At 35.0% G+C, this 15,517-nt stretch overlaps 18 pseudogenes; all 18 read left to right on the plus strand.

The window, feature by feature from the left end:
• The first annotated feature begins 415 nt into the window (after positions 1-415).
• LOC145644992 (5S ribosomal RNA) lies at positions 416-534 on the plus strand (annotated as a pseudogene).
• A 571-nt stretch (positions 535-1,105) lies between these two features.
• Positions 1,106-1,224, plus strand: LOC145644973 (5S ribosomal RNA; annotated as a pseudogene).
• A 568-nt stretch (positions 1,225-1,792) lies between these two features.
• Positions 1,793-1,911, plus strand: LOC145644165 (5S ribosomal RNA; annotated as a pseudogene).
• A 793-nt stretch (positions 1,912-2,704) lies between these two features.
• LOC145644974 (5S ribosomal RNA) lies at positions 2,705-2,823 on the plus strand (annotated as a pseudogene).
• Positions 2,824-3,392: 569 nt separating this feature from the next.
• LOC145645330 (5S ribosomal RNA) lies at positions 3,393-3,513 on the plus strand (annotated as a pseudogene).
• A 792-nt stretch (positions 3,514-4,305) lies between these two features.
• Positions 4,306-4,424, plus strand: LOC145644674 (5S ribosomal RNA; annotated as a pseudogene).
• Positions 4,425-5,216: 792 nt separating this feature from the next.
• On the plus strand, positions 5,217-5,335 carry LOC145645483 (5S ribosomal RNA; annotated as a pseudogene).
• A 792-nt stretch (positions 5,336-6,127) lies between these two features.
• On the plus strand, positions 6,128-6,246 carry LOC145644675 (5S ribosomal RNA; annotated as a pseudogene).
• A 792-nt stretch (positions 6,247-7,038) lies between these two features.
• Positions 7,039-7,157, plus strand: LOC145644676 (5S ribosomal RNA; annotated as a pseudogene).
• Positions 7,158-7,949: 792 nt separating this feature from the next.
• LOC145646227 (5S ribosomal RNA) lies at positions 7,950-8,070 on the plus strand (annotated as a pseudogene).
• Positions 8,071-8,862: 792 nt separating this feature from the next.
• LOC145646162 (5S ribosomal RNA) lies at positions 8,863-8,981 on the plus strand (annotated as a pseudogene).
• A 241-nt stretch (positions 8,982-9,222) lies between these two features.
• LOC145644677 (5S ribosomal RNA) lies at positions 9,223-9,341 on the plus strand (annotated as a pseudogene).
• A 792-nt stretch (positions 9,342-10,133) lies between these two features.
• LOC145646228 (5S ribosomal RNA) lies at positions 10,134-10,254 on the plus strand (annotated as a pseudogene).
• Positions 10,255-11,046: 792 nt separating this feature from the next.
• LOC145646163 (5S ribosomal RNA) lies at positions 11,047-11,165 on the plus strand (annotated as a pseudogene).
• A 1,263-nt stretch (positions 11,166-12,428) lies between these two features.
• On the plus strand, positions 12,429-12,547 carry LOC145645032 (5S ribosomal RNA; annotated as a pseudogene).
• A 571-nt stretch (positions 12,548-13,118) lies between these two features.
• LOC145645033 (5S ribosomal RNA) lies at positions 13,119-13,237 on the plus strand (annotated as a pseudogene).
• Positions 13,238-13,918: 681 nt separating this feature from the next.
• On the plus strand, positions 13,919-14,039 carry LOC145645600 (5S ribosomal RNA; annotated as a pseudogene).
• Positions 14,040-14,611: 572 nt separating this feature from the next.
• LOC145644356 (5S ribosomal RNA) lies at positions 14,612-14,730 on the plus strand (annotated as a pseudogene).
• The last annotated feature ends 787 nt before the right edge of the window (positions 14,731-15,517 follow it).

Raw genomic sequence — 15,517 nt, forward strand, 5'->3', positions numbered from 1 at the left:
GTGAAGTGTACAGATTAAAAAGAAATCTTTTAGTACCAGGGAATAGCAGGTGCTGTAAGATTTTATTGCATCCCTTAAATTTATGTTCAAGCTATCAAGCTCAAATTTGAAGTGCAGTGAATAATTAAATCAAACTATCTGTTAGCACCTGGGAATAGCAGATGCTGTAAGTATTTATTGCATCACTTTAATTTACTCTCCAACTAACATGCTTGAATGTAAAGTGCAGTGATTAATAAAAAAACTGTCTGTTAGTGCCTCCGAATACCAGATGTTGTAAGCTTTTATTGCATCATTTTAATTTACTTTCAAGACAACATTCTAGAATGTCAAGTGCAGGGATTAATAAAAAAAAATGTCAGATTGGTCTTTGATCATATTTTCTATGATTAGGCAATTTGACTAAGTGTATAAGGTTTACGGCCATACCAGCTTCAGGACGTCCAATCTCCTCTGAACTTGGAAGCTAAGCAAGTTTGTGCCTGAATAGTACTGAGGTGGGACCCTATCTAGGAATACCAGGTGCTGTAAGCTTTTCTTGCATCACTTTAATTTACTTTCAAGCTGACATTCTCAAATGTGAAGTGCAGTGATTAATAAAAAAACCTATCTGTTAGCACCTGGGAATAGCAGATGCTGTAAGTTTTTCTTGCATCACTTTAATTTAATATGCAACTGACATGCTTGTATGTGAAGTGTACAGATTAAATAGAAATCTTTTAGTACCAGGGAATAGCAGGTGCTGTAAGATTTTATTGCATCCCTTAAATTTATGTTCAAGCAATCATGCTCAAATTTGAAGTGCAGTGAATAATTAAATCAAACTATATGTTAGCACCTGGGAATAGCAGATGCTCTAAGTTTTTATTGCATCACTTTAATTTACTCTCCAACTGACATGCTTGAATGTGAAGTGCAGTGATTAATAAAAAAAACTGTCTGTTAGTGCCTCCGAATACCAGATGTTGTAAGCTTTTATTGCATCATTTTAATTTACTTTCAAGATAACATTCTAGAATGTCAAGTGCAGGGATTAATAAAAAAAATGTCAGATTGGTCTTTGATCATATTTTCTATGATTAGGCAATTTGACTAAGTGTTTAAGGTTTACGGCCATACCAGCTTCAGAACGTCCAATCTCATCTGAACTTGGAAGCTAAGCAAGTTTGTGCCTGAATAGTACTGAGGTGGGACCCTATCTAGGAATACAAGGTGCTGTAAGCTTTTCTTGCACACTTTAATTTACTTTCAAGCTGACATGCTCAAATGTGAAGTGCAGTGATTAATAAAAAACCTCTCTGTTAGCACCTGGGAATAGCAGATGCTGTAAGTTTTTCTTGCATCACTTTAATTTAATATGCAACTGACATGCTTGTATGTGAAGTGTACAGATTAAATAGAAATCTTTTAGTACCAGGGAATAGCAGGTGCTGTAAGATTTTATTGCATCCCTTAAATTTATGTTCAAGCTATCATGCTCAAATTTGAAGTGCAGTGAATAATTAAATCAAACTATCTGTTAGCACCTGGGAATAGCAGATGCTGTAAGTATTTATTGCATCACTTTAATTTACTCTCCAACTAACATGCTTGAATGTAAAGTGCAGTGATTAATAAAAAAACTGTCTGTTAGTGCCTCCGAATTCCAGATGTTGTAAGCTTTTATTGCATCATTTTAATTTACTTTCAAGACAACATTTTAGAATGTCAAGTGCAGGGATTAATAAAAAAAATGTCAGATTGGTCTTTGATCATATTTTCTATGATTAGGCAATTTGACTAAGTGTATAAGGTTTACGGCCATACCAGCTTCAGGACGTCCAATCTCATCTGAACTTGGAAGCTAAGCAAGTTTGTGCCTGAATAGTACTGAGGTGGGACCCTATCTAGGAATACCAGGTGCTGTAAGCTTTTCTTGCATCACTTTAATTTACTTTCAAGCTGACATTCTCAAATGTGAAGTGCAGTGATTAATAAAAAAAACTATCTGTTAGCATCTGGGAATAGCAGATGCTGTAAGTTTTTTTTGCATCACTTTCATTTACTCTCCAACTCACATGCCTGAATGTGAAGTGCAGTGATTCATCAAAAAACTATCTTTTAGCACCTTGGACTATGAGATGCTGTACGCTTCTCTTGCATCACTTTAATTTACTTTCAAGATGACATGCTAGGATGTGAAGTGCAGTGATTAATTAAAAAAACCTATCTGTTAGCACCTGGGAATAGCAGATGCTGTAAGTTTTTCTTGCATCACTTTAATTTAATATGCAACTGACATGCTTGTATGTGACGTGTACAGATTAAATAGAAATCTTTTAGTACCAGGGAATAGCAGGTGCTGTAAGATTTTATTGCATCCCTTAAATTTATGTTCAAGCAATCATGCTCAAATTTGAAGTGCAGTGAATAATTAAATCAAACTATATGTTAGCACCTGGGAATAGCAGATGCTGTAAGTTTTTATTGCATCACTTTAATTTACTCTCCAACTGACATGCTTGAATGTGAAGTGCAGTGATTAATAAAAAAAACTGTCTGTTAGTGCCTCCGAATACCAGATGTTGTAAGCTTTTATTGCATCATTTTAATTTACTTTCAAGATAACATTCTAGAATGGCAAGTGCAGGGATTAATAAAAAAAATGTCAGATTGGTCTTTGATCATATTTTCTATGATTAGGCAATTTGACTAAGTGTTTAAGGTTTACGGCCATACCAGCTTCAGAACGTCCAATCTCATCTGAACTTGGAAGCTAAGCAAGTTTGTGCCTGAATAGTACTGAGGTGGGACCCTATCTAGGAATACAAGGTGCTGTAAGCTTTTCTTGCACACTTTAATTTACTTTCAAGCTGACATGCTCAAATGTGAAGTGCAGTGATTAATAAAAAACCTCTCTGTTAGCACCTGGGAATAGCAGATGCTGTAAGTTTTTCTTGCATCACTTTAATTTAATATGCAACTGACATGCTTGTATGTGAAGTGTACAGATTAAATAGAAATCTATTAGTACCAGGGAATAGCAGGTGCTGTAAGATTTTATTGCATCCCTTAAATTTATGTTCAAGCTATCATGCTCAAATTTGAAGTGCAGTGAATAATTAAATCAAACTATCTGTTAGCACCTGGGAATAGCAGATGCTGTAAGTTTTTATTGCATCACTTTAATTTACTCTCCAACTGACATGCTTGAATGTGAAGTGCAGTGATTAATAAAAAAACTGTCTGTTAGTGCCTCCGAATACCAGATGTTGTAAGCTTTTATTGCATCATTTTAATTTACTTTCTAGACAACATTCTAGAATGTCAAGTGCAGGGATTAATTAAAAAAAATGTCAGATTGGTCTTTGATCATATTTTCTATGATTAGGCAATTTGAGTAAGTGTTTAAGGTTTACGGCCATACCAGCTTCAGCACGCCTCCAATCTCATCTGAACTTGGAAGTTAAGCAAGTTTGTGCCTGAATAGTACTGAGGTGGGACCCTATCTAGGAATACCATGTGCTGTAAGCCTTTCTTGCATCACTTTAATTTACTTTCAAGCTGACATGCTCAAATGTGAAGTGCAGTGATTAATAAAAAAACCTATCTGTTAGCACCTGGGAATAGCAGATGCTGTAAGGTTTTTTTACATCACTTTCATTTACTCTCCAACTCACATGCCTGAATGTGAAGTGCAGTGATTCATCAAAAAACTATCTTTTAGCACCTTGGACTATGAGATGCTTTAAGCTTCTCTTGCATCACTTTAATTTACTTTCAAGATGACATGCTAGGATGTGAAGTGCAGTGATTAATTAAAAAAACCTATCTGTTAGCACCTGGGAATAGCAGATGCTGTAAGTTTTTCTTGCATCACTTTAATTTAATATGCAACTGACATGCTTGTATGTGAAGTGTACAGATTAAATAGAAATCTTTTAGTACCAGGGAATAGCAGGTGCTGTATGATTTTATTGCATCCCTTAAATTTATGTACAAGCTATCAAGCTCAAATTTGAAGTGCAGTGAATAATTAAATCAAACTATCTGTTAGCACCTGGGAATAGCAGATGCTGTAAGTTTTTATTGCATCACTTTAATTTACTCTCCAACTGACATGCTTGAATGTGAAGTGCAGTGATTAATAAAAAAACTGTCTGTTAGTGCCTCCGAATACCAGATGTTGTAAGCTTTTATTGCATCATTTTAATTTACTTTCAAGATAACATTTTAGAATGTCAAGTGCAGGGATTAATAAAAAAAATGTCAGATTGGTCTTTGATCATATTTTCTATGATTAGGCAATTTGAGTAAGTGTTTAAGGTTTACGGCCATACCAGCTTCAGGACGTCCAATCTCATCTGAACTTGGAAGCTAAGCAAGTTTGTGCCTGAATAGTACTGAGGTGGGACCCTATCTAGGAATGCCAGGTGCTGTAAGCTTTTCTTGCATCACTTTAATTTACTTTCAAGCTGACATGCTCAAATGTGAAGTGCAGTGATTAATAAAAAAACCTATCTGTTAGCACCTGGGAATAGCAGATGCTGTAAGGTTTTTTTACATCACTTTCATTTACTCTCCAACTCACATGCCTGAATGTGAAGTGCAGTGATTCATCAAAAAACTATCTTTTAGCACCTTGGACTATGAGATGCTTTAAGCTTCTCTTGCATCACTTTAATTTACTTTCAAGATGACATGCTAGGATGTGAAGTGCAGTGATTAATTAAAAAAACCTATCTGTTAGCACCTGGGAATAGCAGATGCTGTAAGTTTTTCTTGCATCACTTTAATTTAATATGCAACTGACATGCTTGTATGTGAAGTGTACAGATTAAATAGAAATCTTTTAGTACCAGGGAATAGCAGGTGCTGTATGATTTTATTGCATCCCTTAAATTTATGTTCAAGCTATCAAGCTCAAATTTGAAGTGCAGTGAATAATTAAATCAAACTATCTGTTAGCACCTGGGAATAGCAGATGCTGTAAGTTTTTATTGCATCACTTTAATTTACTCTCCAACTGACATGCTTGAATGTGAAGTGCAGTGATTAATAAAAAAACTGTCTGTTAGTGCCTCCGAATACCAGATGTTGTAAGCTTTTATTGCATCATTTTAATTTACTTTCAAGATAACATTTTAGAATGTCAAGTGCAGGGATTAATAAAAAAAATGTCAGATTGGTCTTTGATCATATTTTCTATGATTAGGCAATTTGAGTAAGTGTTTAAGGTTTACGGCCATACCAGCTTCAGGACGTCCAATCTCATCTGAACTTGGAAGCTAAGCAAGTTTGTGCCTGAATAGTACTGAGGTGGGACCCTATCTAGGAATGCCAGGTGCTGCAAGCTTTTCTTGCATCACTTTAATTTACTTTCAAGCTGACATGCTCAAATGTGAAGTGCAGTGATTAATAAAAAAACCTATCTGTTAGCACCTGGGAATAGCAGATGCTGTAAGGTTTTTTTACATCACTTTCATTTACTCTCCAACTCACATGCCTGAATGTGAAGTGCAGTGATTCATCAAAAAACTATCTTTTAGCACCTTGGACTATGAGATGCTTTAAGCTTCTCTTGCATCACTTTAATTTACTTTCAAGATGACATGCTAGGATGTGAAGTGCAGTGATTAATTAAAAAAACCTATCTGTTAGCACCTGGGAATAGCAGATGCTGTAAGTTTTTCTTGCATCACTTTAATTTAATATGCAACTGACATGCTTGTATGTGAAGTGTACAGATTAAATAGAAATCTTTTAGTACCAGGGAATAGCAGGTGCTGTATGATTTTATTGCATCCCTTAAATTTATGTTCAAGCTATCAAGCTCAAATTTGAAGTGCAGTGAATAATTAAATCAAACTATCTGTTAGCACCTGGGAATAGCAGATGCTGTAAGTTTTTATTGCATCACTTTAATTTACTCTCCAACTGACATGCTTGAATGTGAAGTGCAGTGATTAATAAAAAAACTGTCTGTTAGTGCCTCCGAATACCAGATGTTGTAAGCTTTTATTGCATCATTTTAATTTACTTTCAAGATAACATTTTAGAATGTCAAGTGCAGGGATTAATAAAAAAAATGTCAGATTGGTCTTTGATCATATTTTCTATGATTAGGCAATTTGAGTAAGTGTTTAAGGTTTACGGCCATACCAGCTTCAGGACGTCCAATCTCATCTGAACTTGGAAGCTAAGCAAGTTTGTGCCTGAATAGTACTGAGGTGGGACCCTATCTAGGAATGCCAGGTGCTGTAAGCTTTTCTTGCATCACTTTAATTTACTTTCAAGCTGACATGCTCAAATGTGAAGTGCAGTGATTAATAAAAAAACCTATCTGTTAGCACCTGGGAATAGCAGATGCTGTAAGGTTTTTTTACATCACTTTCATTTACTCTCCAACTCACATGCCTGAATGTGAAGTGCAGTGATTCATCAAAAAACTATCTTTTAGCACCTTGGACTATGAGATGCTTTAAGCTTCTCTTGCATCACTTTAATTTACTTTCAAGATGACATGCTAGGATGTGAAGTGCAGTGATTAATTAAAAAAACCTATCTGTTAGCACCTGGGAATAGCAGATGCTGTAAGTTTTTCTTGCATCACTTTAATTTAATATGCAACTGACATGCTTGTATGTGAAGTGTACAGATTAAATAGAAATCTTTTAGTACCAGGGAATAGCAGGTGCTGTATGATTTTATTGCATCCCTTAAATTTATGTTCAAGCTATCAAGCTCAAATTTGAAGTGCAGTGAATAATTAAATCAAACTATCTGTTAGCACCTGGGAATAGCAGATGCTGTAAGTTTTTATTGCATCACTTTAATTTACTCTCCAACTGACATGCTTGAATGTGAAGTGCAGTGATTAATAAAAAAACTGTCTGTTAGTGCCTCCGAATACCAGATGTTGTAAGCTTTTATTGCATCATTTTAATTTACTTTCAAGATAACATTTTAGAATGTCAAGTGCAGGGATTAATAAAAAAAATGTCAGATTGGTCTTTGATCATATTTTCTATGATTAGGCAATTTGAGTAAGTGTTTAAGGTTTACGGCCATACCAGCTTCAGGACGTCCAATCTCATCTGAACTTGGAAGCTAAGCAAGTTTGTGCCTGAATAGTACTGAGGTGGGACCCTATCTAGGAATGCCAGGTGCTGTAAGCTTTTCTTGCATCACTTTAATTTACTTTCAAGCTGACATGCTCAAATGTGAAGTGCAGTGATTAATAAAAAAACCTATCTGTTAGCACCTGGGAATAGCAGATGCTGTAAGGTTTTTTTACATCACTTTCATTTACTCTCCAACTCACATGCCTGAATATGAAGTGCAGTGATTCATCAAAAAACTATCTTTTAGCACCTTGGACTACGAGCTGCTGTAAGCTTCTCTTGCATCACATTAATTTACTTTCAAGATGACATGCTAGGATGTGAAGTGCAGTGATTAATAAAAAAACCTATCTGTTAGCACCTGGGAATAGCAGATGCTGTAAGTTTTTCTTGCATCACTTTAATTTAATATGAAACTGACATGCTTGTATGTGAAGTGTACAGATTAAATAGAAATATTTTAGTACCAGGGAATAGCAGGTGCTGTAAGATTTTATTGCATCCCTTAAATTTATGTTCAAGCTATCAAGCTCAAATTTGAAGTGCAGTGAATAATTAAATCAAACTATCTGTTAGCACCTGGGAATAGCAGATGCTGTAAGTATTTATTGCATCACTTTAATTTACTCTCCAACTAACATGCTTGAATGTGAAGTGCAGTGATTAATAAAAAAACTGTCTGTTAGTGCCTCCGAATACCAGATGTTGTAAGCTTTTATTGCATCATTTTAATTTACTTTCAAGATAACATTCTAGAATGTCAAGTGCAGGGATTAATAAAAAAAAATGTCAGATTGGTCTTTGATCATATTTTCTATGATTAGGCAATTTGAGTAAGTGTTTAAGGTTTACGGCCATACCAGCTTCAGCACGCCTCCAATCTCATCTGAACTTGGAAGCTAAGCAAGTTTGTGCCTGGATAGTACTGAGGTGCGACCTTACCTAGGAATACCATGTGCTGTAAGCTTTTCTTGCATCACTTTAATTTACTTTCAAGCTGACATTCTCAAATGTGAAGTGCAGTGATTAATAAAAAAAACTATCTGTTAGCACCTGGGAATAGCAGATGCTGTAAGTTTTTTTTGCATCACTTTCATTTACTCTCCAACTCACATGCCTGAATGTGAAGTGCAGTGATTCATCAAAAAACTATCTTTTAGCACCTTGGACTATGAGATGCTTTAAGCTTCTCTTGCATCACTTTAATTTACTTTCAAGATGACATGCTAGGATGTGAAGTGCAGTGATTAATTAAAAAAACTATCTGTTAGCACCTGGGAATAGCAGATGCTGTAAGTTTTTCTTGCATCACTTTAATTTAATATGCAAATGACATGCTTGTATGTGAAGTGTACAGATTAAATAGAAATATTTTAGTAGCAGGGAATTGGCAGGTGCTGTAAGATTTTATTGCATCCCTTAAATTTATGTTCAAGCTATCAAGCTCAAATTTGAAGTGCAGTGAATAATTAAATCAAACTATCTGTTAGCACCTGGGAATAGCAGATGCTGTAAGTATTTATTGCATCACTTTAATTTACTCTCCAACTAACATGCTTGAATGTGAAGTGCAGTGATTAATAAAAAAACTGTCTGTTAGTGCCTCCGAATACCAGATGTTGTAAGCTTATATTGCATCATTTTAATTTACTTCAAGACAACATTCTAGAATGTCAAGTGCAGGGATTAATAAAAAAAAATGTCAGATTGGTCTTTGATCATATTTTCTATGATTAGGCAATTTGAGTAAGTGTTTAAGGTTTACGGCCATACCAGCTTCAGAACGTCCAATCTCATCTGAACTTCGAAGCTAAGCAAGTTTGTGCCTGAATAGCACTGAGGTGGGACCCTATCTAGGAATACCAGGTGCTGTAAGCTTTTCTTGCATCACTTTAATTTACTTTCAAGCTGACATGCTCAAATGTGAAGTGCAGTGATTAATAAAAAAACTGTCTGTTAGTGCCTCCGAATACCAGATGTTGTAAGCTTTTATTGCATCATTTTAATTTACTTTCAAGATAACATTTTAGAATGTCAAGTGCAGGGATTAATAAAAAAAATGTCAGATTGGTCTTTGATCATATTTTCTATGATTAGGCAATTTGAGTAAGTGTTTAAGGTTTACGGCCATACCAGCTTCAGGACGTCCAATCTCATCTGAACTTGGAAGCTAAGCAAGTTTGTGCCTGAATAGTACTGAGGTGGGACCCTATCTAGGAATGCCAGGTGCTGTAAGCTTTTCTTGCATCACTTTAATTTACTTTCAAGCTGACATGCTCAAATGTGAAGTGCAGTGATTAATAAAAAAACCTATCTGTTAGCACCTGGGAATAGCAGATGCTGTAAGGTTTTTTTACATCACTTTCATTTACTCTCCAACTCACATGCCTGAATATGAAGTGCAGTGATTCATCAAAAAACTATCTTTTAGCACCTTGGACTACGAGCTGCTGTAAGCTTCTCTTGCATCACATTAATTTACTTTCAAGATGACATGCTAGGATGTGAAGTGCAGTGATTAATAAAAAAACCTATCTGTTAGCACCTGGGAATAGCAGATGCTGTAAGTTTTTCTTGCATCACTTTAATTTAATATGAAACTGACATGCTTGTATGTGAAGTGTACAGATTAAATAGAAATATTTTAGTACCAGGGAATAGCAGGTGCTGTAAGATTTTATTGCATCCCTTAAATTTATGTTCAAGCTATCAAGCTCAAATTTGAAGTGCAGTGAATAATTAAATCAAACTATCTGTTAGCACCTGGGAATAGCAGATGCTGTAAGTATTTATTGCATCACTTTAATTTACTCTCCAACTAACATGCTTGAATGTGAAGTGCAGTGATTAATAAAAAAACTGTCTGTTAGTGCCTCCGAATACCAGATGTTGTAAGCTTTTATTGCATCATTTTAATTTACTTTCAAGATAACATTCTAGAATGTCAAGTGCAGGGATTAATAAAAAAAAATGTCAGATTGGTCTTTGATCATATTTTCTATGATTAGGCAATTTGAGTAAGTGTTTAAGGTTTACGGCCATACCAGCTTCAGCACGCCTCCAATCTCATCTGAACTTGGAAGCTAAGCAAGTTTGTGCCTGGATAGTACTGAGGTGCGACCTTACCTAGGAATACCATGTGCTGTAAGCTTTTCTTGCATCACTTTAATTTACTTTCAAGCTGACATTCTCAAATGTGAAGTGCAGTGATTAATAAAAAAAACTATCTGTTAGCACCTGGGAATAGCAGATGCTGTAAGTTTTTTTTGCATCACTTTCATTTACTCTCCAACTCACATGCCTGAATGTGAAGTGCAGTGATTCATCAAAAAACTATCTTTTAGCACCTTGGACTATGAGATGCTTTAAGCTTCTCTTGCATCACTTTAATTTACTTTCAAGATGACATGCTAGGATGTGAAGTGCAGTGATTAATTAAAAAAACTATCTGTTAGCACCTGGGAATAGCAGATGCTGTAAGTTTTTCTTGCATCACTTTAATTTAATATGCAAATGACATGCTTGTATGTGAAGTGTACAGATTAAATAGAAATATTTTAGTAGCAGGGAATTGGCAGGTGCTGTAAGATTTTATTGCATCCCTTAAATTTATGTTCAAGCTATCAAGCTCAAATTTGAAGTGCAGTGAATAATTAAATCAAACTATCTGTTAGCACCTGGGAATAGCAGATGCTGTAAGTATTTATTGCATCACTTTAATTTACTCTCCAACTAACATGCTTGAATGTGAAGTGCAGTGATTAATAAAAAAACTGTCTGTTAGTGCCTCCGAATACCAGATGTTGTAAGCTTATATTGCATCATTTTAATTTACTTCAAGACAACATTCTAGAATGTCAAGTGCAGGGATTAATAAAAAAAAATGTCAGATTGGTCTTTGATCATATTTTCTATGATTAGGCAATTTGAGTAAGTGTTTAAGGTTTACGGCCATACCAGCTTCAGAACGTCCAATCTCATCTGAACTTCGAAGCTAAGCAAGTTTGTGCCTGAATAGCACTGAGGTGGGACCCTATCTAGGAATACCAGGTGCTGTAAGCTTTTCTTGCATCACTTTAATTTACTTTCAAGCTGACATGCTCAAATGTGAAGTGCAGTGATTAATAAAAAAAACTATCTGTTAGCACCTGGGAATAGCAGATGCTGTAAGTTTTTCTTGCATCACTTTAATTTAATATGCAAATGACATGCTTGTATGTGAAGTGTACAGATTAAATAGAAATATTTTAGTAGCAGGGAATTGGCAGGTGCTGTAAGATTTTATTGCATCCCTTAAATTTATGTTCAAGCTATCAAGCTCAAATTTGAAGTGCAGTGAATAATTAAATCAAACTATCTGTTAGCACCTGGGAATAGCAGATGCTGTAAGTATTTATTGCATCACTTTAATTTACTCTCCAACTAACATGCTTGAATGTGAAGTGCAGTGATTAATAAAAAAACTGTCTGTTAGTGCCTCCGAATACCAGATGTTGTAAGATTTTATTGCATTATTTTAATTTACTTTCAAGATAACATTCTAGAATGTCAAGTGCAGGGATTAATAAAAAAAATGTCAGATTGGTCTTTGATCATATTTTCTATGATTAGGCAATTTGAGTAAGTGTTTAAGGTTTACGGCCATACCAGCTTCAGCACGCCTCCAATCTCATCTGAACTTGGAAGCTAAGCAAGTTTGTGCCTGGATAGTACTGAGTTGGGACCCTACCTAAGGATACCATGTGCTGTAAGCTTTTCTTGCATCACTTTAATTTACTTTCAAGCTGATATTCTCAAATGTGAAGTGCAGTGATTAATAAAAAAAACTATCTGTTAGCACCTGGGAATAGCAGATGCTGTAAGTTTTTCTTGCATCACTTTAATTTAATATGCAAATGACATGCTTGTATGTGAAGTGTACAGATTAAATAGAAATATTTTAGTAGCAGGGAATTGGCAGGTGCTGTAAGATTTTATTGCATCCCTTAAATTTATGTTCAAGCTATCAAGCTCAAATTTGAAGTGCAGTGAATAATTAAATCAAACTATCTGTTAGCACCTGGGAATAGCAGATGCTGTAAGTATTTATTGCATCACTTTAATTTACTCTCCAACTAACATGCTTGAATGTGAAGTGCAGTGATTAATAAAAAAACTGTCTGTTAGTGCCTCCGAATACCAGATGTTGTAAGCTTATATTGCATCATTTTAATTTACTTCAAGACAACATTCTAGAATGTCAAGTGCAGGGATTAATAAAAAAAAATGTCAGATTGGTCTTTGATCATATTTTCTATGATTAGGCAATTTGAGTAAGTGTTTAAGGTTTACGGCCATACCAGCTTCAGAACGTCCAATCTCATCTGAACTTGGAAGCTAAGCAAGTTTGTGCCTGAATAGCACTGAGGTGGGACCCTATCTAGGAATACCAGGTGCTGTAAGCTTTTCTTGCATCACTTTAATTTACTTTCAAGCTGACATGCTCAAATGTGAAGTGCAGTGATTAATAAAAAAACCTATCTGTTAGCACCTGGGAATAGCAGATGCTGTAAGTTTTTCTTGCATCACTTTAATTTAATATGCAAATGACATGCTTGTATGTGAAGTGTACAGATTAAATAGAAATATTTTAGTAGCAGGGAATTGGCAGGTGCTGTAAGATTTTATTGCATCCCTTAAATTTATGTTCAAGCTATCAAGCTCAAATTTGAAGTGCAGTGAATAATTAAATCAAACTATCTGTTAGCACCTGGGAATAGCAGATGCTGTAAATTTTTATTGCATCACTTTAATTTACTCTCCAACTGACATGCTTGAATGTGAAGTGCAGTGATTAATAAAAAAACTGTCTGTTAGTGCCTCCGAATACCAGATGTTGTAAGCTTATATTGCATCATTTTAATTTACTTCAAGACAACATTCTAGAATGTCAAGTGCAGGGATTAATAAAAAAAAATGTCAGATTGGTCTTTGATCATATTTTCTATGATTAGGCAATTTGAGTAAGTGTTTAAGGTTTACGGCCATACCAGCTTCAGAACGTCCAATCTCATCTGAACTTGGAAGCTAAGCAAGTTTGTGCCTGAATAGCACTGAGGTGGGACCCTATCTAGGAATACCAGGTGCTGTAAGCTTTTCTTGCATCACTTTAATTTACTTTCAAGCTGACATGCTCAAATGTGAAGTGCAGTGATTAATAAAAAAACCTATCTGTTAGCACCTGGGAATAGCAGATGCTGTAAGTTTTTTTTGCATCACTTTCATTTACTCTCCAACTCACATGCCTGAATGTGAAGTGCAGTGATTCATCAAAAAACTATCTGTTAGCACCTGGGAATAGCAGATGCTGTAAGTTTTTCTTGCATCACTTTAATTTAATATGCAACTGACATGCTTGTATGTGAAGTGTACAGATTAAATAGAAATATTTTAGTAGCAGGGAATTGGCAGGTGCTGTAAGATTTTATTGCATCCCTTAAATTTATGTTCAAGCTATCAAGCTCAAATTTGAAGTGCAGTGAATAATTAAATCAAACTATCTGTTAGCACCTGGGAATAGCAGATGCTGTAAATTTTTATTGCATCACTTTAATTTACTCTCCAACTGACATGCTTGAATGTGAAGTGCAGTGATTAATAAAAAAACTGTCTGTTAGTGCCTCCGAATACCAGATGTTGTAAGATTTTATTGCATTATTTTAATTTACTTTCAAGATAACATTCTAGAATGTCAAGTGCAGGGATTAATAAAAAAAATGTCAGATTGGTCTTTGATCATATTTTCTATGATTAGGCAATTTGAGTAAGTGTTTAAGGTTTACGGCCATACCAGCTTCAGCACGCCTCCAATCTCATCTGAACTTGGAAGCTAAGCAAGTTTGTGCCTGGATAGTACTGAGTTGGGACCCTACCTAAGAATACCATGTGCTGTAAGCTTTTCTTGCATCACTTTAATTTACTTTCAAGCTGATATTCTCAAATGTGAAGTGCAGTGATTAATAAAAAAAACTATCTGTTAGCTCCTGGGAATAGCAGATGCTGTAAGTTTTTCTTGCATCACTTTAATTTAATATGCAAATGACATGCTTGTATGTGAAGTGTACAGATTAAATAGAAATATTTTAGTAGCAGGGAATTGGCAGGTGCTGTAAGATTTTATTGCATCCCTTAAATTTATGTTCAAGCTATCAAGCTCAAATTTGAAGTGCAGTGAATAATTAAATCAAACTATCTGTTAGCACCTGGGAATAGCAGATGCTGTAAGTATTTATTGCATCACTTTAATTTACTCTCCAACTAACATGCTTGAATGTGAAGTGCAGTGATTAATAAAAAAACTGTCTGTTAGTGCCTCCGAATACCAGATGTTGTAAGCTTTTATTGCATCATTTTAATTTACTTTCAAGACAACATTCTAGAATGTCAAGTGCAGGGATTAATAAAAATAAATGTCAGATTGGTCTTTGATCATATTTTCTATGATTAGGCAATTTGAGTAAGTGTTTAAGGTTTACGGCCATACCAGCTTCAGCACGTCCAATCTCATCTGAACTTGGAAGCTAAGCAAGTTTGTGCCTGAATAGTACTGAGGTGGGACCCTATCTAGGAATAGCAGGTGCTGTAAGCTTTTCTTGCATCTCTTTAATTTACTTTCAAGCTGACATGCTCAAATGTGAAGTGCAGTGATTAATAAAAAAACCTATCTGTTAGCACCTGGGAATAGCAGATGCTGTAAGTTTTTTTTGCATCACTTTCATTTACTCTCCAACTCACATGCCTGAATGTGAAGTGCAGTGATTCATCAAAAAACTATCTTTTAGCACCTTGGACTATGAGATGCTGTAAGCTTCTCTTGCATCACATTAATTTACTTTCAAGATGACATGCTAGGATGTGAAGTGCAGTGATTAATTAAAAAAAACTATCTGTTAGCACCTGGGAATAGCAGATGCTGTAAGTTTTTCTTGCATCACTTTAATTTAATATGCAACTGACATGCTTGTATGTGAAGTGTACAGATTAAATAGAAATATTTTAGTAGCAGGGAATTGGCAGGTGCTGTAAGATTTTATTGCATCCCTTAAATTTATGTTCAAGCTATCAAGCTCAAATTTGAAGTGCAGTGAATAATTAAATCAAACTATCTGTTAGCACCTGGGAATAGCAGATGCTGTAAATTTTTATTGCATCACTTTAATTTACTCTCCAACTGACATGCTTGAATGTGAAGTGCAGTGATTAATAAAAAAACTGTCTGTTAGTGCCTCCGAATACCAGATGTTGTAAGATTTTATTGCATTATTTTAATTTACTTTCAAGATAACATTCTAGAATGTCAAGTGCAGGGATTAATAAAAAAAATGTCAGATTGGTCTTTGATCATATTTTCTATGATTAGGCAATTTGAGTAAGTG

This window comes from Electrophorus electricus, chromosome 13 (assembly GCF_041902795.1).
Source record: "Electrophorus electricus isolate QZ-2024a chromosome 13, ASM4190279v1, whole genome shotgun sequence".
In the NCBI taxonomy this organism is placed as follows: domain Eukaryota; kingdom Metazoa; phylum Chordata; class Actinopteri; order Gymnotiformes; family Gymnotidae; genus Electrophorus; species Electrophorus electricus.